The sequence below is a fragment of the Panthera onca genome, chromosome D2, assembly GCF_046562875.1.
Source record: "Panthera onca isolate mPanOnc1 chromosome D2, mPanOnc1 haplotype 2, whole genome shotgun sequence".
In the NCBI taxonomy this organism is placed as follows: domain Eukaryota; kingdom Metazoa; phylum Chordata; class Mammalia; order Carnivora; family Felidae; genus Panthera; species Panthera onca.
This window is the reverse complement of record NC_138349.1, coordinates 28,132,487-28,154,332: the sequence shown is the minus strand read 5'-3', so window position 1 is coordinate 28,154,332 and position 21,846 is coordinate 28,132,487. Positions and strand designations below refer to the sequence as shown.

General features: G+C 49.8%; 1 pseudogene; it reads right to left on the bottom strand.

Moving 5' to 3' along the window:
- Nucleotides 1–5,025: 5,025 nt before the first annotated feature.
- LOC132684626 (SWI/SNF-related matrix-associated actin-dependent regulator of chromatin subfamily E member 1 pseudogene) lies at nt 5,026–5,742 on the bottom strand (annotated as a pseudogene).
- Between the last annotated feature and the right edge of the window lie 16,104 nt (nt 5,743–21,846).

Sequence of the window (21,846 nt, the reverse complement as noted above, 5' to 3'; positions counted from 1 at the left end):
AGTGACCGGAGCCTTCATCCCTTGGCATCGTTGGTTTCGTCAGGAGTCATTACTCATGACTTAGTCACCTTTGGAAGATGACAGAGGCCATCCCAAAGTGCCCCACACAAACTGCAGTTTGCTTCTCAGTGAAACTGAGCTGGACCACATTGAAGGTTTTGGAACTGTGTTTTTCGGAACCCCTCAGAGACAAGGAGGCAGGAGGAGGTGTGTGGCAAGATAGGCAACCCCCTGTCCCTGTTTCACTAGAGAAGCTCAAAAAGAGGTCATGTTTTTCAATGAGATGTAAAGAACAATAAAGAAAAATCCACACAACTTGTTTGTGCGGTTTGACAGTTAGTTATAAAATGAATACCCCATAATGCAGGTCAAGAAATGCAACGTTGCCCGCACCCCAGGATCCACCTGAATGTCCTTCTGCTTGCCAACCTAGAGGCCCCAGATTTGACTTTAAGGGAACCAACAATCTGGCACAAGCTGTAGTTTTTATGTGTATGCGGTGGGGGGGGGAAGGGAGTGTGTGTTTGGCTGGGGTGGGCCTCAGATGCAGAGTCCAATTAACCACACTCCCTAGACCATGCAACAGGATCACGGACTCATACAGGGCCTTCTCTTGTTTTCTTTTATATGCTGATTTTTCTTCCCTTCATCTCCATCACTGCTCCTATTTCCCCTTTCCCCAAAAGACACTTAATCTATTGTATTCGGCTTATGTCCTTGGGTATGTATGTATCTTTGAAAAATATATTGTGTCTTGTATATGTATACATTTTAGATCTCTTTCTAGTCCTTACTTTTTTCATGTTATTCTATATATCTCAAACCCATTACTTCTTTTTTATTTATTTTTATTAAAAAAATTTTTTTTAATATGAAATTTATTGTCAAATTGGTTTCCATACAACACCCAGTGCTCATCCCGACAGGTGCCCTCCTCAGTGCCCATCACCCACCCTCCCCTCCCTCCCACCCCCCATCAACCCTCAGTTTATTCTCAGTTTTTAAGAGTCTCTTATGGTCAAACCCATTGCTTCTAACTGCTCCCTATTTACTCCACAGAATGCATCTATCACATTTACTTCTCCTAATTGATGGATACTTAGGATGCAGCCAATCACTCTCTTGTAGCAAAACAACACTCACACGTCCCCTCATGGACCCAAGTTTAAGGTGCTCCGAGGCAGATGAGGTGAGGCAAGGCAAGCAGGCTTAGGGTTGGCTAGTTTAAACCATTTCGATGGGCTCTTGGGTGGGGGGGCTGTCCCTAGTTGCCTGGTACCTGGCCCTGGGGTGGTTAGGGCAAGGAAATAATAGCGGCCTGGTGTGGTAAGAGCTGGTTAGAAGGGGTAGCGGGTGTGGGCTCTGGACTGGTTAGTTTATACGTGAAAGTTGTGCTCGCAGGTGAATCCTTTACTATCTCTAGGAACTGGCTGGCCCTCAGAGGCCAGTCTCCCCAGAGTTAGCAAGGTGCCAGATATGAAGCATTAGAAATAAAAAGACATGGAGCGCCTGGGTGGCTCAGTCGGTTGAGCATCCGACTTCGGCTCAGGTCATGATCTCACAGCTCGTGAGTTTGAGCCCCGTGTCCGGCTCTGTGCGGACAGCTTGGAGCCTCGAGCCTGCTTCGGATTCTGTGTCTCCCTCTCTCTCTGCCCCTAACCCACTCACATTCTGTCTCTGTCTCTGTCTCCCTCAAAAATAAATAAACATTAAAAAAAGAAAGAAAGAAAAGAAAGAAAGAAAGAAAGAAAGAAAGAAAGAAAGAAAGAGACATGCTTAACACAGTGGGTTTGGTAGAACTTAGCTATAAAGCCAACGGAGTTGAGAAGAAATGTTTCAATTAAAAAAAAATGTTTATTTATTTATTTGGAGAGAGAGACAGAGAACTTAAGTCGAGGAGGGACAGAGAGAGACACAGAATCCGAAACAGGCTCCAGGCTCTGAGCTGTCAACACAGAGCCCGATGCAGGGTCCGAACCCACAAACCGTGAGATCATGACCTGAGCTAAAGCCAGATGCTTAACCGACTGAGCCAACCAGGCATCCGTTTTTTAAAAAATTCTTTTTGAGAAAAAAAATTTTAAAAGGAGATAATTTTCTTTTCCTGGTTGTTGGCTTATTTTCTATTTCTTCTTGTTCAAAGTTTGACATTTTACATATTTCAATAAACATTCATTTCTTACATTCCAGTGCTTCTGGATGGCCAAGTAGTGACTTTTCTGTGATCCTCCAAGTCTTCTTTGTGACCTTTACCTCTCTAGCTCCCTTAATAATTGGGTAAAATCTAATGCCTGTAATAAGTCATTGATTCCATAAGACAGTGGTTCTGCTTCCCTGATGGGACCCTCATAGATAACTTCCCTGTAGACTTCATGAAGCAGAAATCTGTACCAACCCTGGCCTGTCTAGCTCTGGACCTTACCATGAGAGAGGGAAGTACATTTCTTTCTTGTTTAAACCATTGTTGCTTTGTGGTTTTGTTTTTTTTTTTAAGATTTTATTTTGTTATTTTTTTTAATGTTGATTTATTTTTGAGAGAGAGGGAGAGAGCACATGCATTGGTTTTGGGGGGGGGGCGGGCAGAGAGGGGGACAGAAGATCCAAGGCAGGCTCTGTGCTGGCAGCAGAGAGCTCGATGTGGGGCTCGAACCCACAAACCGTGAGATCATGACCTGAGCCGAAGTCGGATGCCTAACCGACTGTGCCACCCAGGTGCCCCTTTAAGATTTCATTTTTAAGTAATCGCTACACCCAACGGAGGACTCGAACTCACAACCCCAAGATCAAGAGTAGCATACTCTTCAGACTGACCCAGCCAGGCACCCCTAAACCACTGTTACTTTGATCTGACTTCACAGAGCTGAGACAACTACTCGTTTTGGACCCTGCCACCTGCTAGAAGTTTACAGGAAAGAGGGAGCACTTCTATCTTATTTGACCCATTGCATTTTTCAGTTTCTAACAAGAGCTTAGCCTGTAGCTTAAATCCTTCCTCATCCACACTACCCCCCTTTTCACCCAGTTGAATCCTACTCACCCTGCAGCTTTTCCTAAGCCTGATCCCCCTATTACAAGGGCACTCTCCTAATACCCTGGGCTTCCCCTTTCATAGCACGTGCATAATCTGGTAAATATTTGTCGCGTGTCTGTCTCCCCCACTAGACCAGACCTTGCCTGTCTTACTCCTGCTGTACCCCCAGCCCACGATGCAGAGCTGACACACAGCCATTGACTGACTCAATGAACGCTCTCCAAGGGAGATACAAAGAGGAGAAATCTTTTGGTGACTTTTGCTAGAAATGTGCAGTCGCCCTGAACCCCTTGGGTGGAACCTAGCTTGTCAGAGTTTGCTGCCCCGACCTTCTCCCCCCTCATCCTCTCTTATTCCAGAGCCTCGAACCGCCTTCTAAACATCAGATGCTTCACAACCAGTTATTGCACATTAAGAGGCGATGATATGTGTGCGCCAGATATCAAGGTCACTGGACACCCCCCCCTCCCAGCTACGTGTCATATGTAGAACCACTGTTGGGGTGTGTCTGGCCCATGCTATTTTCTCTAAGAGCTGCCCCCCAAACCGCCCCATGCTGAGGAGCAGGCCCAGCTCGGGACACTTCAATGAGAATTAGAAACAAAAGCGCCCGTTTCTCAACACACTTTATTGCCATCTGCCAAAACAGTTTCATTATGAATATGCATCTTTGCAATGTCTGCAGCGTGGAGGGGGCCCCTTGGAGTTACACACTGCACAGTCTACACAGCCGTATGTGGATGTAGGTCCTGCCACCTCCCCGTTAGCCTTGTTAGCGTTATGTTACTCTGCCTTCTTCTAGAGCCAGCCTGATTGGGCCAACCTAACTTAAGCTGGCCAATGGGTTGGTTCTCTCAGAAATGTAAAGGTGGGCTACAGAGCTCTAGCTTGTCATTACTAAACTGGGAGAACAGGCAGAGTCGTGGCTGGGATAGCCATTTCCCGACACGTATCGCTTCCAGTTCCCTGACTGCAAGCGACAGAAACCGACTTAAGTAGCTAGCTTAGCTTACACAAAAATGGGGTGTATCAGAAGGAGTCTGGGAAAGCCAGAGAACCAGAGGCCAGGCAGGAGGAACGAACGACAGGAAGAGCTTCACAGCAGAGCAATCTGGCCAGGGCCCCACTGTCTGGAGGAGGAGGGGGCAGGGAGAATGGGACATGGACGATGGCAGACACTGATGGACAAAGGACCTCCATCCATTTCCGCCTTCCCGTCTCCATTAGGACTCAAAGTCTTGGGAGAGAGCAGCTGGCCAGCCATGCCGTGATGGAGGAGGGCTTTGTGGGGTGCTCTGATCAGCTGGGGGCCACCCAATGGGGGGAGTCCCAATCAGGTGGGGGCCGGCGGCGCAGGCAGTGAAAGAAGGGGGAACAAAGGAGATAGAAGTTTGAGATTACCACAAGGGAGTGGCAGGCAGGACAGCAAAGGAGACACTGCCACCAGGTGGGTATGCGTATGTGTGTGTTGGGGGGGGTGGACACAGTTATCACAGTTATGGGGTGGAGTGAGGGAGTATGGGGACATATGGAATTTCCCCCTTTTTTGGCCATTTTAGGGACTGTGACTGATTGTAATTGGTCAGTTAGGGTCTGTGGTTATTTCAATGTGGGCCGCTTAGTGGTTAGTGGTCACGTGGGCCCTTTGGCCTTACTCAGGTTTCCATTGCTCAAGCCTGTTGCCTAAAAATGGCCTCTACAGGCTCTATCCCTCTACTGTTCTCTTCTTAACTCAGAAACACTTTTTCATTTATAAAGTTCTTTCTTTCTTTCTTTTAATGTTTATTTATTTTGGAGAGAGAGAGAGAGAGACAGGGTGTGAGTGGGAGAGGGGCAGAGAGAGAGGGACACACGGAATCCGAAGCGGGCTCCAGGCTCCGAGCTGTCAGCACAGAGCCCAACACGGGGCTCGAACCTACGAATGGCGAGATCAGACCTGAGCCGAAGTTAGACGCTGAGCTGACTGAGCCACCCAGGTGCCCCTATGAAGTTCTTTAGAACGCATAACCAAGGCGCCATTCCCCGACACCTGTCGGGAAAGAGACATCTGTCTCTTTGTTCTTGTCCTCTGGTATAGGATCTCGTGGTGGCCCTCTCCTGTCACATGTGTTGCTCCTCAAGCCAGTGTCACTATCACTGGTCGCCCCTCCTGTCCACTCTTCCCGTCCTCAGGAGCAGATGTGCCTTCTTCACCACTCTCTGAGCTTTCTCGTTTCTTCAAAGCGCCTTCTCCATCTCCAGTGGAATTCTCTTTCTTGTCTTCTTTCTTTTCTGTGGTTTTCTTAGCTGCTCGCTCTTCCTCAGGAAGTAATACTGCTCTGACCCCGTTTGACTCGCTCTGCCACCTCTTACTCCCTGTCTCTAGCTTTTGTGGTTCTGTTCCTCTGCCTGTGCAATTTCAGCTCTAATTTTCTCTGTATCCACGTCCATCTTTGGACCCAGAGCCTTTCAAGTTCATTGTTAAATGAATCTGTGCTTTCCAGGAACAACTTCTTTTTCTGGTGTTACTCCTCTATTTGAAGAAGCTAAGCTTCTAGTTTTCACTGATGAACAGTTAAGCACTGAACTTGTTGTTTGAGGTCCTGCATTCTGGCTGTTGTGACAACCTACGGAACATCTGGTAGCACACTCTCACCAGGTACTGCACCGAGGAGGTGTCGGTCTCCCTGGGAAGCAGTAGCTGTATGCTTCATTGACCAGCCACCATCAAAGGATCAAATAGGAGACGGGGCGCCTGGGTGGCTCAGTCGGTTAAGCGTCTGACTTCAGCTCATGTCATGATCTCGCAGTCTGTGAGTTCAAGCCCCACGTCAGGCTCTGTGCCAATAGCTCAGAGCCTGGAGCCTGCTTCGGATTCTGTGTCTCCCTCTCTCTCTCTGTCCCTCCTCTGGGCACACTCTGTCTCTCAAAAATGAATAAATTTTAAAAATTAAAAAAAAAATATATGAAGAACTCTTAAAACTTAACAATAAGAAAATGAAGAATCCGATTTTTAAAAAATGGGCAAAAGACCTGAAAAGAATCTTCACCAAAGAAGACATGCAGATGGAAAATAGGCCCGTGAAAAGATGTCGCGTGTCATTAGGGAACTGCAAATTAAAACAATGAGTTACCACCGCACACCTGTTAGAATGGCCAAAATCCAAAACACTGGCAACCCCAAGTGCTGGGGAGGATGTGGGGTAACAGGAACTCTCGCTCACTGCTGGTGGGAAAGCAAAATGGTTCAGCCACTTTGGAAGACGGTTCGGCAGTTTCTTCCAAAACTAAACATACTCTTAACATGCGATCCAGCAATTGTGGTCTTTGATATTCGCCCATAGGGACCTATGTCCCTATAAAAACCTGCACACGGTTGTCTGTAGCAGCATTTTTAAATTGTTATTGCTGGGTAGTTGACCCACAATATTGTCCTGGTTTCAGGTGTGCAATAGTGATTCAACACTTACAGACATTATGAAACGATCACCACAGTACCTGTAGCTACCAGCCTGTCCTCTGGTCTTCCTTTGAGACCTCTGCTCTCCGGGCTCCCTCTTACTTTGTCCTTCTTCTCCTCTAGTTTGATCTCAGGGGTGGGGTTTCCTTCGGCACTGCAGGGGTAGAGGCGGGGGATCCTCTGAGCCCAGGGGCCACCTCTGCCGTTTGGGCAGCCCCGTAACCCAGGCTGGCAGCTGCTGTTCCTATCACTTCGATCACCCCCCTCCCCCAGTTTTGCCGCCTTACTTTTTAGCCTGAATTCCAGCCCCTACCTTTAGGAACTGTCATCGTGTTGAATCCCGCCTGGGGGAGCCCCTTCCTCTTCCCCAAATGGGAGGTATTCCATTACAGGGTAAAGTGTGGTTTAAGTAGCTGTAGAGAAGCGTGACGGAAAGTCTGTCAGTTGGGCTGGACTTGCCAAAACTTGGTGTAATGTGGGGATGCCAAGGAAACCTGAGCAGAGCCGAGGTGGGGGCAAGTCAGGATGTTCAAGGTAAGAGGCAGGAAATGGTGTGGGGGAGGGGCAGACAAAACTCGGGCCCCAAGTGGAGAAAGGAGGTTGGGGGCAGGGACTTCCTTGAAACTGCTGCCAGATAAAGGTGCGTGGGCAGCTTAGGGTGGGGTGGGTGGGGCTGAGGGAGGGAGGTTGTGGGGGAACTGGTAAGCGGGTAGAGGGAGGACAGGATTTCCTCTAACAAGCATTTCAGCCTGAGGCCAGAGGCACCTGGAACCCAGTGGAAAGGCTTGCCCTCCAGAGATGCTTGTTGGTGGAGAGGGCCTTAGCCTTGGGGCAGTGGGAGGGCCTAGGGCTGGCCCAAAGACTGCCACTCAGCAAATACAGGAAATGGGCCCAGCCAGATTCTGAGACTTTGTGGAGTCCCTTTTCGGAGCTCCCCCTCCCCAGTTCCTTTGTTCAACCTGAACACTCCCAGCCTCCAGTCCCTCTGTCCTTCCTGCCCCAGGTGGTCAGTCAGGGCCTGCCCAGCTTCTTTCCTTGGTCTCTCATACCTGCCGTCCTCCACCCCTCACACTGTGGCAGTCGGGCCCTCTTCCATCCCTCCCTGTGAGCCCAGACCCACCCAGCTGTGCCAGCCTTGGCCAAGCCAGCTCCAGCGGGGACATGGTCTTTCCCGTCTCAGCAGGCTGAGACCTGAGGCTTTAATTATGAGCCACTTCAAAGCCTTTCTGGAAGCAGGTGAGAGATAAAGTGTAAACAAGTGAGAGTGAGTCATCCCGGCCCTCCCAGCCCCACATGACGGAATATCCTTCCTGCCTCTCTTACCCTTCCAGCCTCTCAAGTAGCCAACCACTGGTTCCGTCCTCAGGGAGACACTAGCCTAGGGCTGGGACCCTTCGAAGCTGTGCTGCTCACCATCACCTACATCATCTTCTTCTTCAGCACACCCCCACTATCGACTGAGCAATAACCCATTGGGCAAAGCACTTCCTGTGGATAAGTTCATTTAATCCTCCCAATAACCTCATGAAGTAGATACTATTCTGTCCATTTCACAGGTGACAAAAGCAAGGCCTACCTAGAGAGGCTCCGTGATTTATCCAAAGTTACACAGGTTGATAGCGGACCCAGTTTTCCAATTCCAACGGTCCCACTCCAGAGTACTTAAAGATTGACATAGCAAGAAGGACACAGCATCATTCATGTGGCATCCCTTTTCCAAATGCAGACCCTGAATCTAATCATGAGAAACGTGTGAGACATCTAAACTCTTCCAAAAAGTCAATATTATGGAAGGCAAAAGAAATTGAGAAGAACGTTTTCAGATGAAAAACCACAACACATGATTCTGGATTGGTACTAGATCTGAGGGAAAAAAAAAATTGCTGCAGGGGCACCTGGGTGGCTCAGTAGGTTAAGGTCTGACTCTTGACCTTGGCTCAGGTCATGATCTCACGTTTCATGGGCTTAAGCCCCGCATTGGGCTCTGGGCTGACAGCACAGAGCCCGCTTGCAATTCTGTCTCCCTCCCTCTGTGCCCTACCCCATTCGTGCTCTCTTTCTCTCAAAAATAAAATAAACTTTAAAAAAATTTGTTTAGGGGTGCCTGGGTGGCTCAGTCGGTTAAGCGGCCGACTTCGGCTCAGGTCATGATCTCACGGTCCGTGGGTTTGAGCCCCGCGTCGGGCTCTGTGCTGACAGCTCGGAGCCTGGAGCCTGTTTCGGATTCTGTGTCTCCCTCTCTCTGACCCTCCCCCGTTCATGCTCTGTCTCTCTCTGTCTCAAAAATAAATAAACGTTAAAAAAAAAATTTGTTTAATTGCTACAAAAGATAGCATGGGACAAAGAGCAAAATTAGAATAAGGACCATACATTAGATTATAGTATCAATGGCATTTCCTTTATTTAAGATGGCTGTCCTAAGGATAGGTAAGAAAATATCCTTGTTCTTAAGAGCTGTGTGCTGAAGTATTTAGGGATGAAGTGTTATGATATCTGAAACTTACCCTCAAATAGTTCAGAAAAAAAGAATACTAAAATGATTTACACCTGTGTGTGTGTGTGTGTGTGTGTGTGTGTGTGTGTGTGTACGAAAGAGAGAGACAAGGGGCACCTGGGTGGTTCAGTAAGTTAAGCATCTGACTCTCGATTTTGGCTTGGGTCATGATCTCATGGTTTGTGGGTTTGAGTCCCACATCAGGCTCCGTGCTGATGGCGCAAAGCCTGCTTGGGATTCTCTCTCTCCCTCTCTCTCTACCCCCCTCCCCCCCATAAATAAATAAATAAACTTAAAAAAAATAAAAGATTAAAAAAAGAGAGAGACAATAGTATTGAGAGACGTATAGAGAGACGTAGTATTGTCAAACGTAGTAAAATATCAGTGAATCTTGGTAAAGGACATTTGGGAGTTTATTACGCTATTCTTTTAACTTCTCTGTAGCCTTAATATTTTCAAAATAAAAAGGTTGCTAAAAGGAAGTTACTAGATTAGCACAGCCTGGCACTAAGTTAGATTCTGAGAGATGCTAGTCCACACCCTTGCGGCACAACCCCAGGCTCTCAGTGAGACCCAGTGTCAAGGTCTTTACCCATCATCTGGCTTCACTGAAGTCCCCAAGCTTCTGCTTTCTCATCCATGCTCAGAATCTTCCCAGCTTGAGCTGAGAGGTAGGGACAGGAAGTCATGGCCAGGGTGTGGGGGAAGACTGTCCATCTTCCCTACCCCCAGGGGTTGTATCCTTTGGAAGTCTTGCCAAATTTGCCCATGTGTATTAAGTGGTTTGTGCTGAGGGATTTGCAAACAGAAAAGGTACTGATTGAGAAGCAGGAATGCACCTCTGGCTCACTCTCCTGCCTCTTGGTGATGGCTGTGCCTCTGAGCACCAGAAAGTGTGACACAGACCCGCTGAGGCCTCACTCAGCCCTGGGGAAGCCAGCGTGAGTGTCAACACTCTGGCAGAGAGAAGTGCTAAAATGCATATTTGAAGATGTCTGAACAGACTTGTTTGAGAGACAGCTAGAGTTGTCAAGTAATCCTGGTGTCTCCCCCTGTCTCGGTTTTGAAGGCAGAGCTTGCCTGCAGGCCTCTGACCTCTAATGTCTTTCCATTATTGTTAGCATTTGACAAAACTTTGCTTAAGACCTGGGGATGACAGAAGTCAACACGGAGAGGAGCTTATAATTGCTGCTAGAAGGGCTACTCTTAAGATCCTCTCCGGGACAGAAATCAGCTCAACTTGGGGTCCTCTGGGCCTAATGCCTGGGCCAGTGATGCTGTACTGGGTACAGACCATTTCCTCCATAAACTGACCTCCTCAGGCCCCAGTGGCCCCTGGGAACCAAGGCCCCCAGCCCCAATGGACAATACCAACCCATGGGGAGAGTTACAGGCTCTTGCTCAGAGCTTCCAGAATCTTCCTCCAGCGTGTAAGCGAGAGCCCAAGAGCCAGCGGGCTGAGCCCAGGCAGAATGACTCACGTTGGGGGAGACTAACATTGCATGGAGCCCTAGAACATAAAGAAGGCAAAGGGCTGTTGGCAGAATGGTTCAGATCTGCAGAGACTGGACTCTGAGGGAGAGCTGATCCGGGAGACAGAAGATAGAGCCATTGCTTCCATCTTTCTCACTCAGCTTCTCCACTAGTTCATCTGCCACCTCCTTAGCCCCTGAAAGGGGTCATGCTGCAGACCATGCACAGTGGACCCTCCCAACCAACCCCAGTCTTTAAGGAAGCCCCTTCCCTTCCATATGGGCATTGGGGCTGCCATCGCACTATCCTTGCCCTCCTGGATATAGTGGTCCACCAAGGAAAGGAGCTTGATTCAAAACTGTGTCCTAAACTGGGATTTTGTACACAGGTAACAGGAGACAGAAGGCCTTTCTTTCCTTTGGGGTCTCTAGTTGAGGCGATATAAGCCCAGGCTTGTCAGCCTTCCCTATATCCCACATAAAGGCCCAATACGAGGGAATGAGGCAAACATAGGTAGGAGGAGAGCCCAGTGACATTGGGTTGGCATTTCTGGATCCAGTTGTTCCTGAAGCCATTTCCACTCTGATTGTATCAGTGACGTGAGCTAATCCATTCCTGTTTTTCCTCTGGGGCTTCCTGGAGTTGGACTTCTGTCCTTAAAAAAAGAGGCAGGGGTGGTCCTGATCAATATCCTGTGTAAGACTCCTTGTCCCCCAAGCCAAGCAAAATCAATTTTTCTCACTCTCTGTCATTCTCCCCTCCCCTTTCTGCCTGTCTCTCATATTTAAACTAGATATAGAGGGGCACCTGGGTAGCTCAGTTGATTAAGCATCAGATTTCAGCCCAGGTCATGATCTCATGGTTTGTGAGTTCGAGCCCTGCACCGGGCTCTGTGCTGACAGCTCAGAGCCTGGGGCCTGCTTCAGATTCTGTGTCTCCCTCTCTGACCCTCCCCCACTCACACTCTGTCTCTGTCTCTCAAAAATAAATAAACATTAAAAAAATTTTTTAAAACACTAGATATAGAGACTATAGTCCACTGGCTGGAACTGAAAGGTTGTATGGTTCCAGGACTAAGGCAACCATTTGGTTGGGAATTTATTGATGGAAACAAGAAAGAAAATTCATCTGTTGAGATAAGTAAGGGTAAGAAAAGAACCAGACTGAGAGAAAGACATGATTTTTCCAGTTCCTAAGCTCCACTGTGTTTTCCCACACTTCCTTTCCCTGTGTCCCTACAGTACCCCTTATCTTAGGCTTTTTGGGGGTATAAGTGACAGAAACCAACCTAGGCTAACTTAGAAAGGGTAGTTATTATAAGGATAGATGTCTCCTGGAACCTGGGGGCAAGTGGCACACTGAGGCCCCAGGAGGGCTTAGAAGCCAGGCAGTCCTTCTCTGGGTTCAAGTAAAATGCTTGAGACCAACTTCCTTCAGTTCTCCATGTGCATGAGGCTGAACATGGCTGCTTCATAGCCCCAAAGTGCATACGTTCAAGTGGCCACAAAGATGTTCTCACTCTCTAGCCCTTTCTGAAACAGCAAAGCTCTGGGGCCTAGTGTGGGTCAGTATTCACCATGTTCCAATCAGCCGTGTCTGGTAGAGTTGGGGTGGGGGGGTTACATTGTGCTCCAGCTTCCGTAGCCCACCTCTGGGGGAGGGTCAAAGAGGAGTCTTCTACAGCCATGTTCTATTAGACTGCTTTGGGTAGGGTTCCATTCATTGCCATTACACAGAACTGATTAAAACTACTGTCGATAGCCTCGGGGTGCCTGTTTGCCCCTCTTCTCTCCTTATTGAAAGGTGTATGGCTCAAGGGTATGTCCAGCTGGATCAAAGGTCAAGTTTTTTCCAAAGGAGAGCAGAGAACATTCTTTCACGATGATTGTCCTGTGAACAACCGGAATTCGTGGCGGTGGCGGCGGCTGACTGCCCCTCTCTTTCCCCACCACCCACTGCCACCAATGAGGGAAAACTAGTGACCTATTACCCAGACCCATCATGCATCCTGTGTGGGGTGGCAAAGAATCCTACAGAATATTTCATTGCCAGACTCCTACCTGGCATGTACATCATAACTTGCCCTTTCAGGAAGGACAGATACCAATATTTCACCATCTCCAGACAGTCCTGGAACTGTATACACTTAGCCCTGAATGGAGGATTCTGGAAGTTGACGATGATTCTCAATGTCACTAGGGGTGGTAGGTGGTAGGGCTGCAGGGGCTGAAGCAGGTCAGCACGAGTCTTGGGCACCTCTCCCACCCCCATACTTAGGACTCTAAGGACATCAATTCCACCCAGAGGCCAGCATTTCCTTTCCTAGTACCTAGTACCTAGTACCTAGTACCCAGTCAGCTTGGAGGAGCCCCTGTAGTATGCCTTTAACTTCTCTTTCTTCCACGATCGCTTGCAAATTATGTCCCAAGGTGGGGATGGAGACTGCCTCCTGGATCACAGGCAGATTAAAGGCTCCAAGCAGGGAGGAGAGCAGGATGTTTTCTTTTCTCTTTTTTTAATGTTTATTTATTTTTTTTTGAGAGAGAGAGGGCCGGTGGGGAGGGGCAGACGGAGGGGGAGACACAGAATCCGAAGCAGGCTCCAGGCTCTGAACTGTCAGCACAGAGCCCGACTTGGGGCTTGAACTCACAAACCACGAGATCATGGCCTGGGACAAAGGCGGGCACTTAACTGACTGAGCCACCCAGGTGCCCCAAGAGCAGGATGTTTTCTATTCAGTGTTTCTATTCCAAATCTAAAGTATCACTGGCTTGTGTTAAAGCGGAAGCATATAACTACTGCCTAATGTGACTGAAAGGGATAATTCCGAATTTAGAATAAAATATAAAGAAATGCAAACACTCAGGCATGCCTGGATACCTCCCTCTCTCCCTGCCTCCCTCACCCACCCAGTTTGGCCCTGTTCCTGACCGCTCTCCAAGCTAACTCTAATTTTCTCCTGCCACCTAAGTAGAATACACTTTCAGAAATCACCCAGAGCATATCTTGGCTTGCTCAAGGCCGGACCTCCTGTTTGCCCCCGACCCTGGTGGACAGCTTGCATTTAGCTTTTCGGCTTCATGCTGGAGGAGACACATGAGAGCAGTACTTCTGTTGGCAGAGGATGTGTTTCAACAACACACCCTGTCCGTAACAAAAGCATCCAGCGACAACCTACATGGCATAGGGAGGAAACACTGGAGAGGGGCCTGGGGAGATGTTGAGGTACAAACGTATTATTAATTACTAAAACCATGACAAACTACCAGGAAAGGAACTGTAGAGACTCGGGGAAAGGAGAAAGGGAACGTTAGGTAAGGCAGGACCGTGGCCAGGTGATCAAGTTTAACATCATCAAATGATGAGTCATGTGGATTACACGTCCCCCTGTGTGATGTGATGAGAAGGGCACATGACCTCTGTAGTCTTCTGCAAACCCACAACCCGAGCCTAACCACGAGAAAACTACTGGGCAATCCACATTGAGAGACATTCTACAAAATACCTGACCAGTACTCCTCCTAACTGTTAAGGGCACAAAACAAACAAACATCAAAGAAAGACCAGAAGACACTAAGAAGATGTGGTGAGTAAATGCAGGTGGGATCCGGGATGGAATCCTGGAACAGAAAAAAGACATCAGTGGAATCGTGAAATTGAAGGAAGCAGAGTTTATTTAGTAGGAACGCACCAGTGTGTTTGCTTAGCTGGGACAAACGCACCTCCATAATGTGAGACATTAACAAGAGGGGACACGGGGTGAGGAGTCTGTGGGAACTCTCTGTGCTACCTTTGCAACTTTCCTGTAAACTTCAAACCATGCTAAAATTAAAAGCTTCTTAAAAAAAAAAAAAAAAGGCTCGGGGCGCCTGGGTGGCTCAGCCGGTTGGGCGTCCGACTTCAGCTCAGGTCACGATCTTGCAGTCCGTGAGTTCGAGCCCCGCGTCGGGCTCTGGGTTGGTGGCTCAGAGCCTGGAGCCTGCTTCCGATTCTGTGTCTCCCTCTTTCTCTGCCCCTCCCCCGTTCATGCTCTGTCTCTCTCTGTCTCAAAAATAAATAAACGTTAAAAAAAAAATTAAAAAAAAAAAAAAGGCAATACAGGGATGTGGGGCGGGGGGCAGGAGGATTGGCTTTCCAGTTGAAAGGGGAAGAAAGGTTTGAAAGAGAAAAGTCCTGAGTCTGATGTAGAACTGGAGAGGCTGCGGTTCTCGAACGAAACAGGGATCCCTGAGCCAGCATCCCGCGGGGAAGCGGCTTCCCACAGATGAGGTTGGCCACGGTTTTCCCTTACCTGGAGCTGGCACAGATCCGAAGCTGAACTTCCCCAGTTCCACTGTGCACACGAATCACTTGGCGCCATCTCGTTAAAATGCAGATTCTGATTCAGCAGGTCTGGGTAGGGCCTGAGTTTCCGCCGTTCTAACTGGCCGCCAGGCCACGCCAACGCTGTGGGTCCCAGGACTACCCTTTGAGCTGCACGAAGCTGGAGAGTCGGATGCCACCTCACCTGGGGGGAGGGGAAGAGATGCTGAAAGGGAAGCCGTGACCCTGAAGACACAAAGCCCAGCCTCGCCCGCCTGAGCGGAAGGGTGAGCTGGCAACGGCGGGCGGCCCGGTGGGAGGAGCGGAGCGTGGGCTCTACCGAGTCAGGAAGCAGGTCTAGTTCTGATCGCCTGCAACCTGCCACGTGGGGCGAGTGCCTCGGCCCCCCAGCCTCATATCGCCATCTCTACAGTGGGTACCACTACTCCCAGTGCCTCTGTGTCGGGGCTGTGCTGGGGATTGAATGAGGTAATCACACGCGAGGCTCTCGGCACACGCAGCACAACTGCCTGTTGAGACTGGCGAGGCCCCGGCCGGACTTCCGAGGATTGTGCTGCTCTGGCTTTTCATTAACACGGCTGAGCCCTCAGGAAGCCTCTGTGCCTTATTTATCCATTCCGTCAACAGATTACACATTAAAAACCCACGGTGGGCTTCCAAACAATTTGTTGTCTGAAGTCTCTTGCCTTGTGGAATCCAGATTTGCAAAAGGTTGGAGTTGAAAAGAAGCCAAAAGCCAGCTAGATCTTACCCCCACTTGCCAAGGAGCAAAGTTCTCCTTTGTCTGTCTCAGTCTTCTGTGCCTCCCTCACTCTGACCTCCCTCTCTGGCCGGGGTCCACACAGGATGGAAAACTGCATCCCTGGGCAGTTCTCAAGGAACGTCCTCAAGGCTTCCTCAAGGGAGCCTCCTGCTGGTAAAGGGGTGAAGGCGGCGCGGCTCGTCTAGCACCTGCCCCCTTCTCCCTGGCATCTCTCTCCCCTTTCTCCTCTGGCCCAAACCTCAGCCACTTCCTGCCAGCTGTTTTCCAAGGGGCAGGGACCACGGAGCTCCTGCTGGTCTTCAAACTTAACTCACACAAACATATATGCAGTCACAGGAGCTTCAGAATCTAATCGAGGTGGTTTCCTCATAGCAGAGATGAGGAAAAGAGAAGGAAATTGATGCGATTAACTTCCATTGGGTCACAGACTCTTTAGGAATCTGAGAAAAGCACTCGATATCATCACCACTCAGAAATATACTTAAGCACGCGCTCACGCAACTGTCTGCACTTGCAGGGGAAACGGGGTGCTGGGTAAGAATGCTGGGTCTAGAAGCTTCTGTAAGCTTAGAAGTACTAGCAGAACACAGCTGGACAACAGGGTGAGACGGTGGGGATGGCGAAGGTCCCTAGTTTTCAGTGTCCTCACGCAGTCCCTCTGCCTTCAAGTTCCCAACACCATCAGTGGCCACCCACAGCTGCCCTGTGCACTGTCCCCCAGGTCAGAGCACAGACACACCCAGCTGGAGCATCCCTGTCAGCTGCTTCTCCTGGATCCTCAGGTATCTCAGTGCATTGCCCTGGTTGGCATAAAAACCCCAGGCCACTTCTTTCTGGCCCGTGGCTGATTCCCTTCTCACTGCTCAGGACTCCGCCAGCACCCCCACCAGCACACTCCCGGTCTTCTTCCTCTTGGGCTCAGGCTAGCACACAAAATAACGCACCCTTTCTCCCACGGGTCTTCACAGACCTTTACTCAGAACCCCGAGGACATGGCAGGAAATAGACAAGATCCAAATGCATAAAAATGGTCCACGGACCCATGACATCTCCCGGACCCCAGATCCTGGCCACAAGCTGCCGGCCCCAGTCTTGGTTTCTCCCCTCCCGTCACCACCTCCCTTCTTGTGATCCTTCTATCGCTTTTCTCCCTCAGGCTCCCTCCCACTCTTCCCTCCATCACCCACTCTTCCCTCCATCACTGTTGCCCTCAGGGCTCTATGTAAGATGCAGCTGCCCCTAGAACCAGAGAAGGAACTGCTAGTTTTCTACCAGTATCTGCTCGCTCCTTCCTTCTTTAGCACACCTGAGTTTTAGCTGGCATATATATGATCACACAGCTGAAGATCGTACTTCCCAGCCTCTCCTGCAGCTTAGGTGAGGCTATGCAACTAAGTTGTGACCAATGGCCATCAAGAGGTCAGGTGTAGGCCACTTCTACGCCATGACCTTAAAAGGAATGGGTATGTGCTCCTCTTGCCCTTTCCTTCTTCCCACTGACTGGGGGGCAGACATGATGGAAGGAGCTAGAGCAGCCAATCTGACCCCACTGATGGGAGCTACCATGGCCTCAGTGACTAACACATAATAGGCGCTCAATAAGTAAATCTCGGGGGGACTTAACTCATTTAATTTGCACAAACAATCCTATGAGGTAGGATTACGATGTCATTATTATCACTCCAACTTTACAGATGAGGAACCTGAGACAGAGAGGTTGAGAAACTTCTGTCAGGTCCCAACGGGCAGGGTTTGAGCCCAGGCAACCTGGTTCCAGGGTCTGCTCTTAATTATCACAGCATACAGAAGAGACGTCTACACTCTGCACTCTTATGTGATGAATAATCGACATCGATCCCGCTTAGCCTCTGTGCTGGGGGGCCCGTTTGTTCCAGCAGCTTAGATATCCCTTAATATACCCTCTGTGCCACCCCAGAGGTGAACATGGGCCTCCCCCTTGCCGAAGTCCCAAGTGTGAGCCCCTTGAAGACCAGTGGCCAAGGAGGTGGACTCCTGGGTGTAGCTCTCTAAAGGCCAAAGGCTCCTAAATAGGGTCCCTCCTTTCCACTGCAGACTGTGTATTATTAAAAATCAGAAAAATCCCCATCACTAGCTCTTAAAGCATCCATGCATACTCACCACACCTCCCCTTCCTCCAACATATCATCTCATAGACTTGGGTACCCACACACTACACCCCAATAAGGACACGGCCCCTCAACACTCTCCAAAGGGTAGTGTTGTGTCTGTTATTTAAATCAACTAGCTTTTCAATAGTTCGGCAGTTTACAGTTTACAAGGTATCACCAGGATATCGCCATGGAAAGATATCCAACATCTATCATTAGATGAAAAAAGCACATTTCAGAACAGAATGCGTGTTCTGATCTCATCCCTTCATATGTGTGCACGTATCTGTCTGTCTGTGAAGATGTAACCAACCCCCTCCCTAGAAACCATGGCTGCTCATGACCACTCTGCAACAGAACAGGTCTCAATGTCATCCCCATTTTACAGATGAAGAAACTGGGGCTTAAACAGGTCAAGGAACATAGCCCAGATTACAAGGCTAGCATGAGCGAGACCCCTGCAATGCTCTCCAGCCTCACACCTCAAAGCCCTGCTCTTTCCCTTAGACCTGCCTCCTGTCATTCTAAGTCAATGCCCTTGTAGGTTATTGTCCCCCTCATCTGCCCAGCTCACTACTCTCTACCCCAATGTCAGCTTCTGCCTTAGAAGAAACCAGAGACAGGAAACCTCTGGCGGAGCTTTTCTGGTAGGGCCTTACTGCCTGCTTATCATTAATAACACTGGATGTTCTAAGGCAGAGGGTCTCAGTGACAAAGGAATCCTAATTGCCTGGAGACCAAGATGAAAATATACCAGTCAGGACCCCTCCCCTTGAAACTCATGAATCTGGGGGGTGTCTGGGTGGCTCAGTCAGTTAAGCGTCCGACTTCAGCTCAGGTCATGATCTCATGGTTCACGAGTTTGAGCCCTACATCGGGCTCTGTGCTGACAGCTCAGAGCCTGGAGCCTGCTGTGGATTCTGTGTCTCCCTCTCTCTCTCTGCTCCTCCCTGCTTGCTTTCTCTGTGTCTCTCAAAAATAAATAAACGTTTAAAAAATTTTTAACCTTGATTTTGGGGATTGTCCTTAGAGAGAGGGAGGGCAATGTGGGTCTGTGTATGTGACAGAAGAACGGACACAGGGCTTTGACGTTTCCCCTGTGATGTGAAATCTGGTGACAACCTTTCATCTGAGGTGATGCTTTGTGATTGTGTATCGTCTCTCAGAGCTCTGATCCAGGCCTCCCCCTGCCCACCCGCCATGTCCAAAAAGTGGGACTCCCCATCTGGACACTGATCAGAGTAAGTCACAATACTGGGAATTTCCACTTACTCTAGGTAGCGCAAGAAAATGACCATCTTTAAACCCAAGGCTTAGATGGGTAAAGAGGTGAAAGGGAGTCTTCTGGCCTTTTTCATTCTTTTCCTTCTTTCCTGTATTGAGGTCTTCAGTAGTTCCCATGCAGGGGGCAGTGCCTCCACCTCCTTCAAGTGTGGGCATCTTGGGGCCCTTGGAGTCACTGCACTTACATCTAGGATACTCCGTGTCCCCTTCTCCTCCACACAGGTCTAGGAGGAGGAGACAGCAGGGGAGGGGTGGCTAATCTGAGCCTGAGAAAATGCAGATTTCAGGACCCAACTCCAGAGCCACTGGAATCCCTGGGAGTAGGCTCTTCCCTTTGATGTGGCAGTCCGCTCCCTCTTTACCTCTTGCCCAGATTCTTAAGGGCCCTAATCTGTGAGCAGTGCGGAACGTGTCTCCATCCTACGCACTCCTCCTAGAATGGCCGACAGGTGAGGAAATCAAGCCTGTCATCAGGAACACGCCATCCTTGGTTTAAGCCTGTAACTTCCTAGCTGTGGGACTTGGGCAAATCACTTCATTCCGCTGCCTTTCCTCATCTGTGAGTTGGGGACAGTAATCTCTGCCTCAGTTTGCAGTGAGGGCCAGATGAGCCTAATGTGCCCAAAAGGAGCTTTGTAAAAGGCACATTTCAGTACAAGTGCTGGCTGTTAGTCAAGAACTTCAGCACCAGGTGTAGGGTGTTAATCGGTCCAGTAAAGTCTCCCAGGCCAGGGGAGACAGCCCCCTCCTTTGGGGTTTCTCCGAGACTGCTTCCACTGTTTTTTCCCAGTCCACCTCTCCCACCAAAGAAACATAACTGATCTCTTTGGACAGTCACACCCTTACCCTTCCCATAAAGGAAATGGGTTTACCTAGTGGTTTCAATATTAACAAAGTAGCTACATGTGAAGTTCACCAGCCTGGGGGAAACTTGTTTTTTAAGACAAAACAAAACACAGGCTTATCTGAAGCAGGCTCCAGGCTCTGAGCTGTTAGCACAGAGCCTGATACGGGGCTCAAACTCATGGACCATGAGGTCATGACCCGAGCTGAAGTCCAATGCTTAAGTGATTGAGCCACCCAGGCACCTCCCCAAAATCGAGGTTAAATACTCAGAGGGACCTTCACAGACGGCCTTGTCCCACACCTGCTTCCACACCTGCCTAGGGTTCCTGCCCACTCTGATCCTTCCTTCTTCTAGTTGTGTAGGATTGGAAAATGTTCTGTGATGGGAGAACTCAGGAGAGGTGTCTGTGCTAGGGTGTGGGGCATCCTGTGCCAGAGTGTGGCTGTGCCAGGGTCAGGAGGTCCAGTGCCAATAGATGGTGGTAAACTGTCAGTGTGAGGGGATATTTGGTCCATCAGGGAATCAGCGTGTGTCAGGCATTCGAAGCACCCTCATGGGGGCTCTCTGCCAGGGAATGGCTGGCTATCACCCAGAAATGGTTGGCACTCTCCTCCCCTGACCTTACCATCTGTACAGTGCTCATGAGGGAACACGGCCCCACCTGTCAGGCTTAACGATCATACTGTAGAGGAAGAAACTTCTAACTTTCCAGGCATGGAGGGCAGCTGGCCCGGCAGCAGAATGGGAGGAGGGAAGATTAGCACAGAACTAACAGTAGGGGTGGAACTCAGCAAGACTGAGTCCTTTATCCCTGTGAAAACCAATGAAGACCAGAGAAGCCTCTTCTGCCCATCTTGGGAAGGGATATCCTTCCTGGAGGCAGAGGGATAGCTAAGATGACCGCTGGCAGATCAGATCAGCATCCGAGAAGCTGATCCTGCTTCGGGTCTGAATTTTGCAGCCCTCATGTAGGGCAGCCTGCAGCAGTGCCAAGCAATGGACAGCAGAGGGGGCTCTTGCCTAACCTTTCCAGCGCAGAGGCGGTTACCAGAACCTCAAGAGCCAGGAGGGTTCTGGTAATGTGCTTCTAGTGACCGGATGAGTGCTTGCAGAGGAGGGCCCAGCTTGAGTAATAGGGATGGGACTAGGGACTCATAACTTTCCCTTTAGGCACTCACCCAAAAGGAGCGTCCGTCTGCGATGTCACAAGGAGGGCCCTTTTTTGTTCTCCCGCCCCTAACCAGCGGAGACATGAGGTGGCCCCTTTCTCAGCCCCATCTCGCACCCAATCCCTTGAAAGAGCATCGTCTCCAGCATCTGCGGGTTTCCAGGGGGCTCCCCAGGCATACCCCTGCTCTTCCTTGCCGTGGCTTTCTCCTAATGGCTTAGTGCCATGAAGTGGAGGTGAAGCGTGCTAACGTAAGGGCTTGTGGTGTGACAGTGGTATAGGCGTTGGGCTTCTAGGAGGAGTAGGGGGAGGAAGAGGTGGCAGGAGGGCTCGCGCTGCTGTTGTGAGTCTCCACAAACGCCACTAGGTGGCGCTCGAAGCCCGCATCATAGAGAAGTGCAGGCTTTTTGAAGAGTGGCTCAGGTGGAAGGGGCTGGCTCGGAGACCCCACGAGGGCTGCCGGAAGGCGGCAGTTGCTGTACAAGGACCCTCCTCATTGAAACTAGGGACCGCTTGGGTACTTGGGGTCCTAAGGAGCAGCCAGGGTTCCCAGGAGGCCTGGAAGGGGCGAGAAGACGGTGCAGAAGGCATTGCTCGCATTGGTGAAGGCAGAGGAAGGATCCCCCAGACCTTCCCCAGGAGCTGGAAAGGGGTGAAGGATCCCCGGTCTTTTAGTCTGTTATTGGCCCACCTGCCTCTCCGGATTTCAGGGGGTGGGGGGAGAATTCGGGGTCTTAGAATCCGAATTCAGCCTAGGAATAAGAAATCCAAGAGAATACTCATGGCTGTCCATGTGCTTTTCCACGGGGATGTGTGGGTCTGTGTATCTCCTCCTGCTCTGGGCCTTCCAGACTTCACCCCATGCCACGAGGGTGGAGTGGGGTGTAATCTCCCA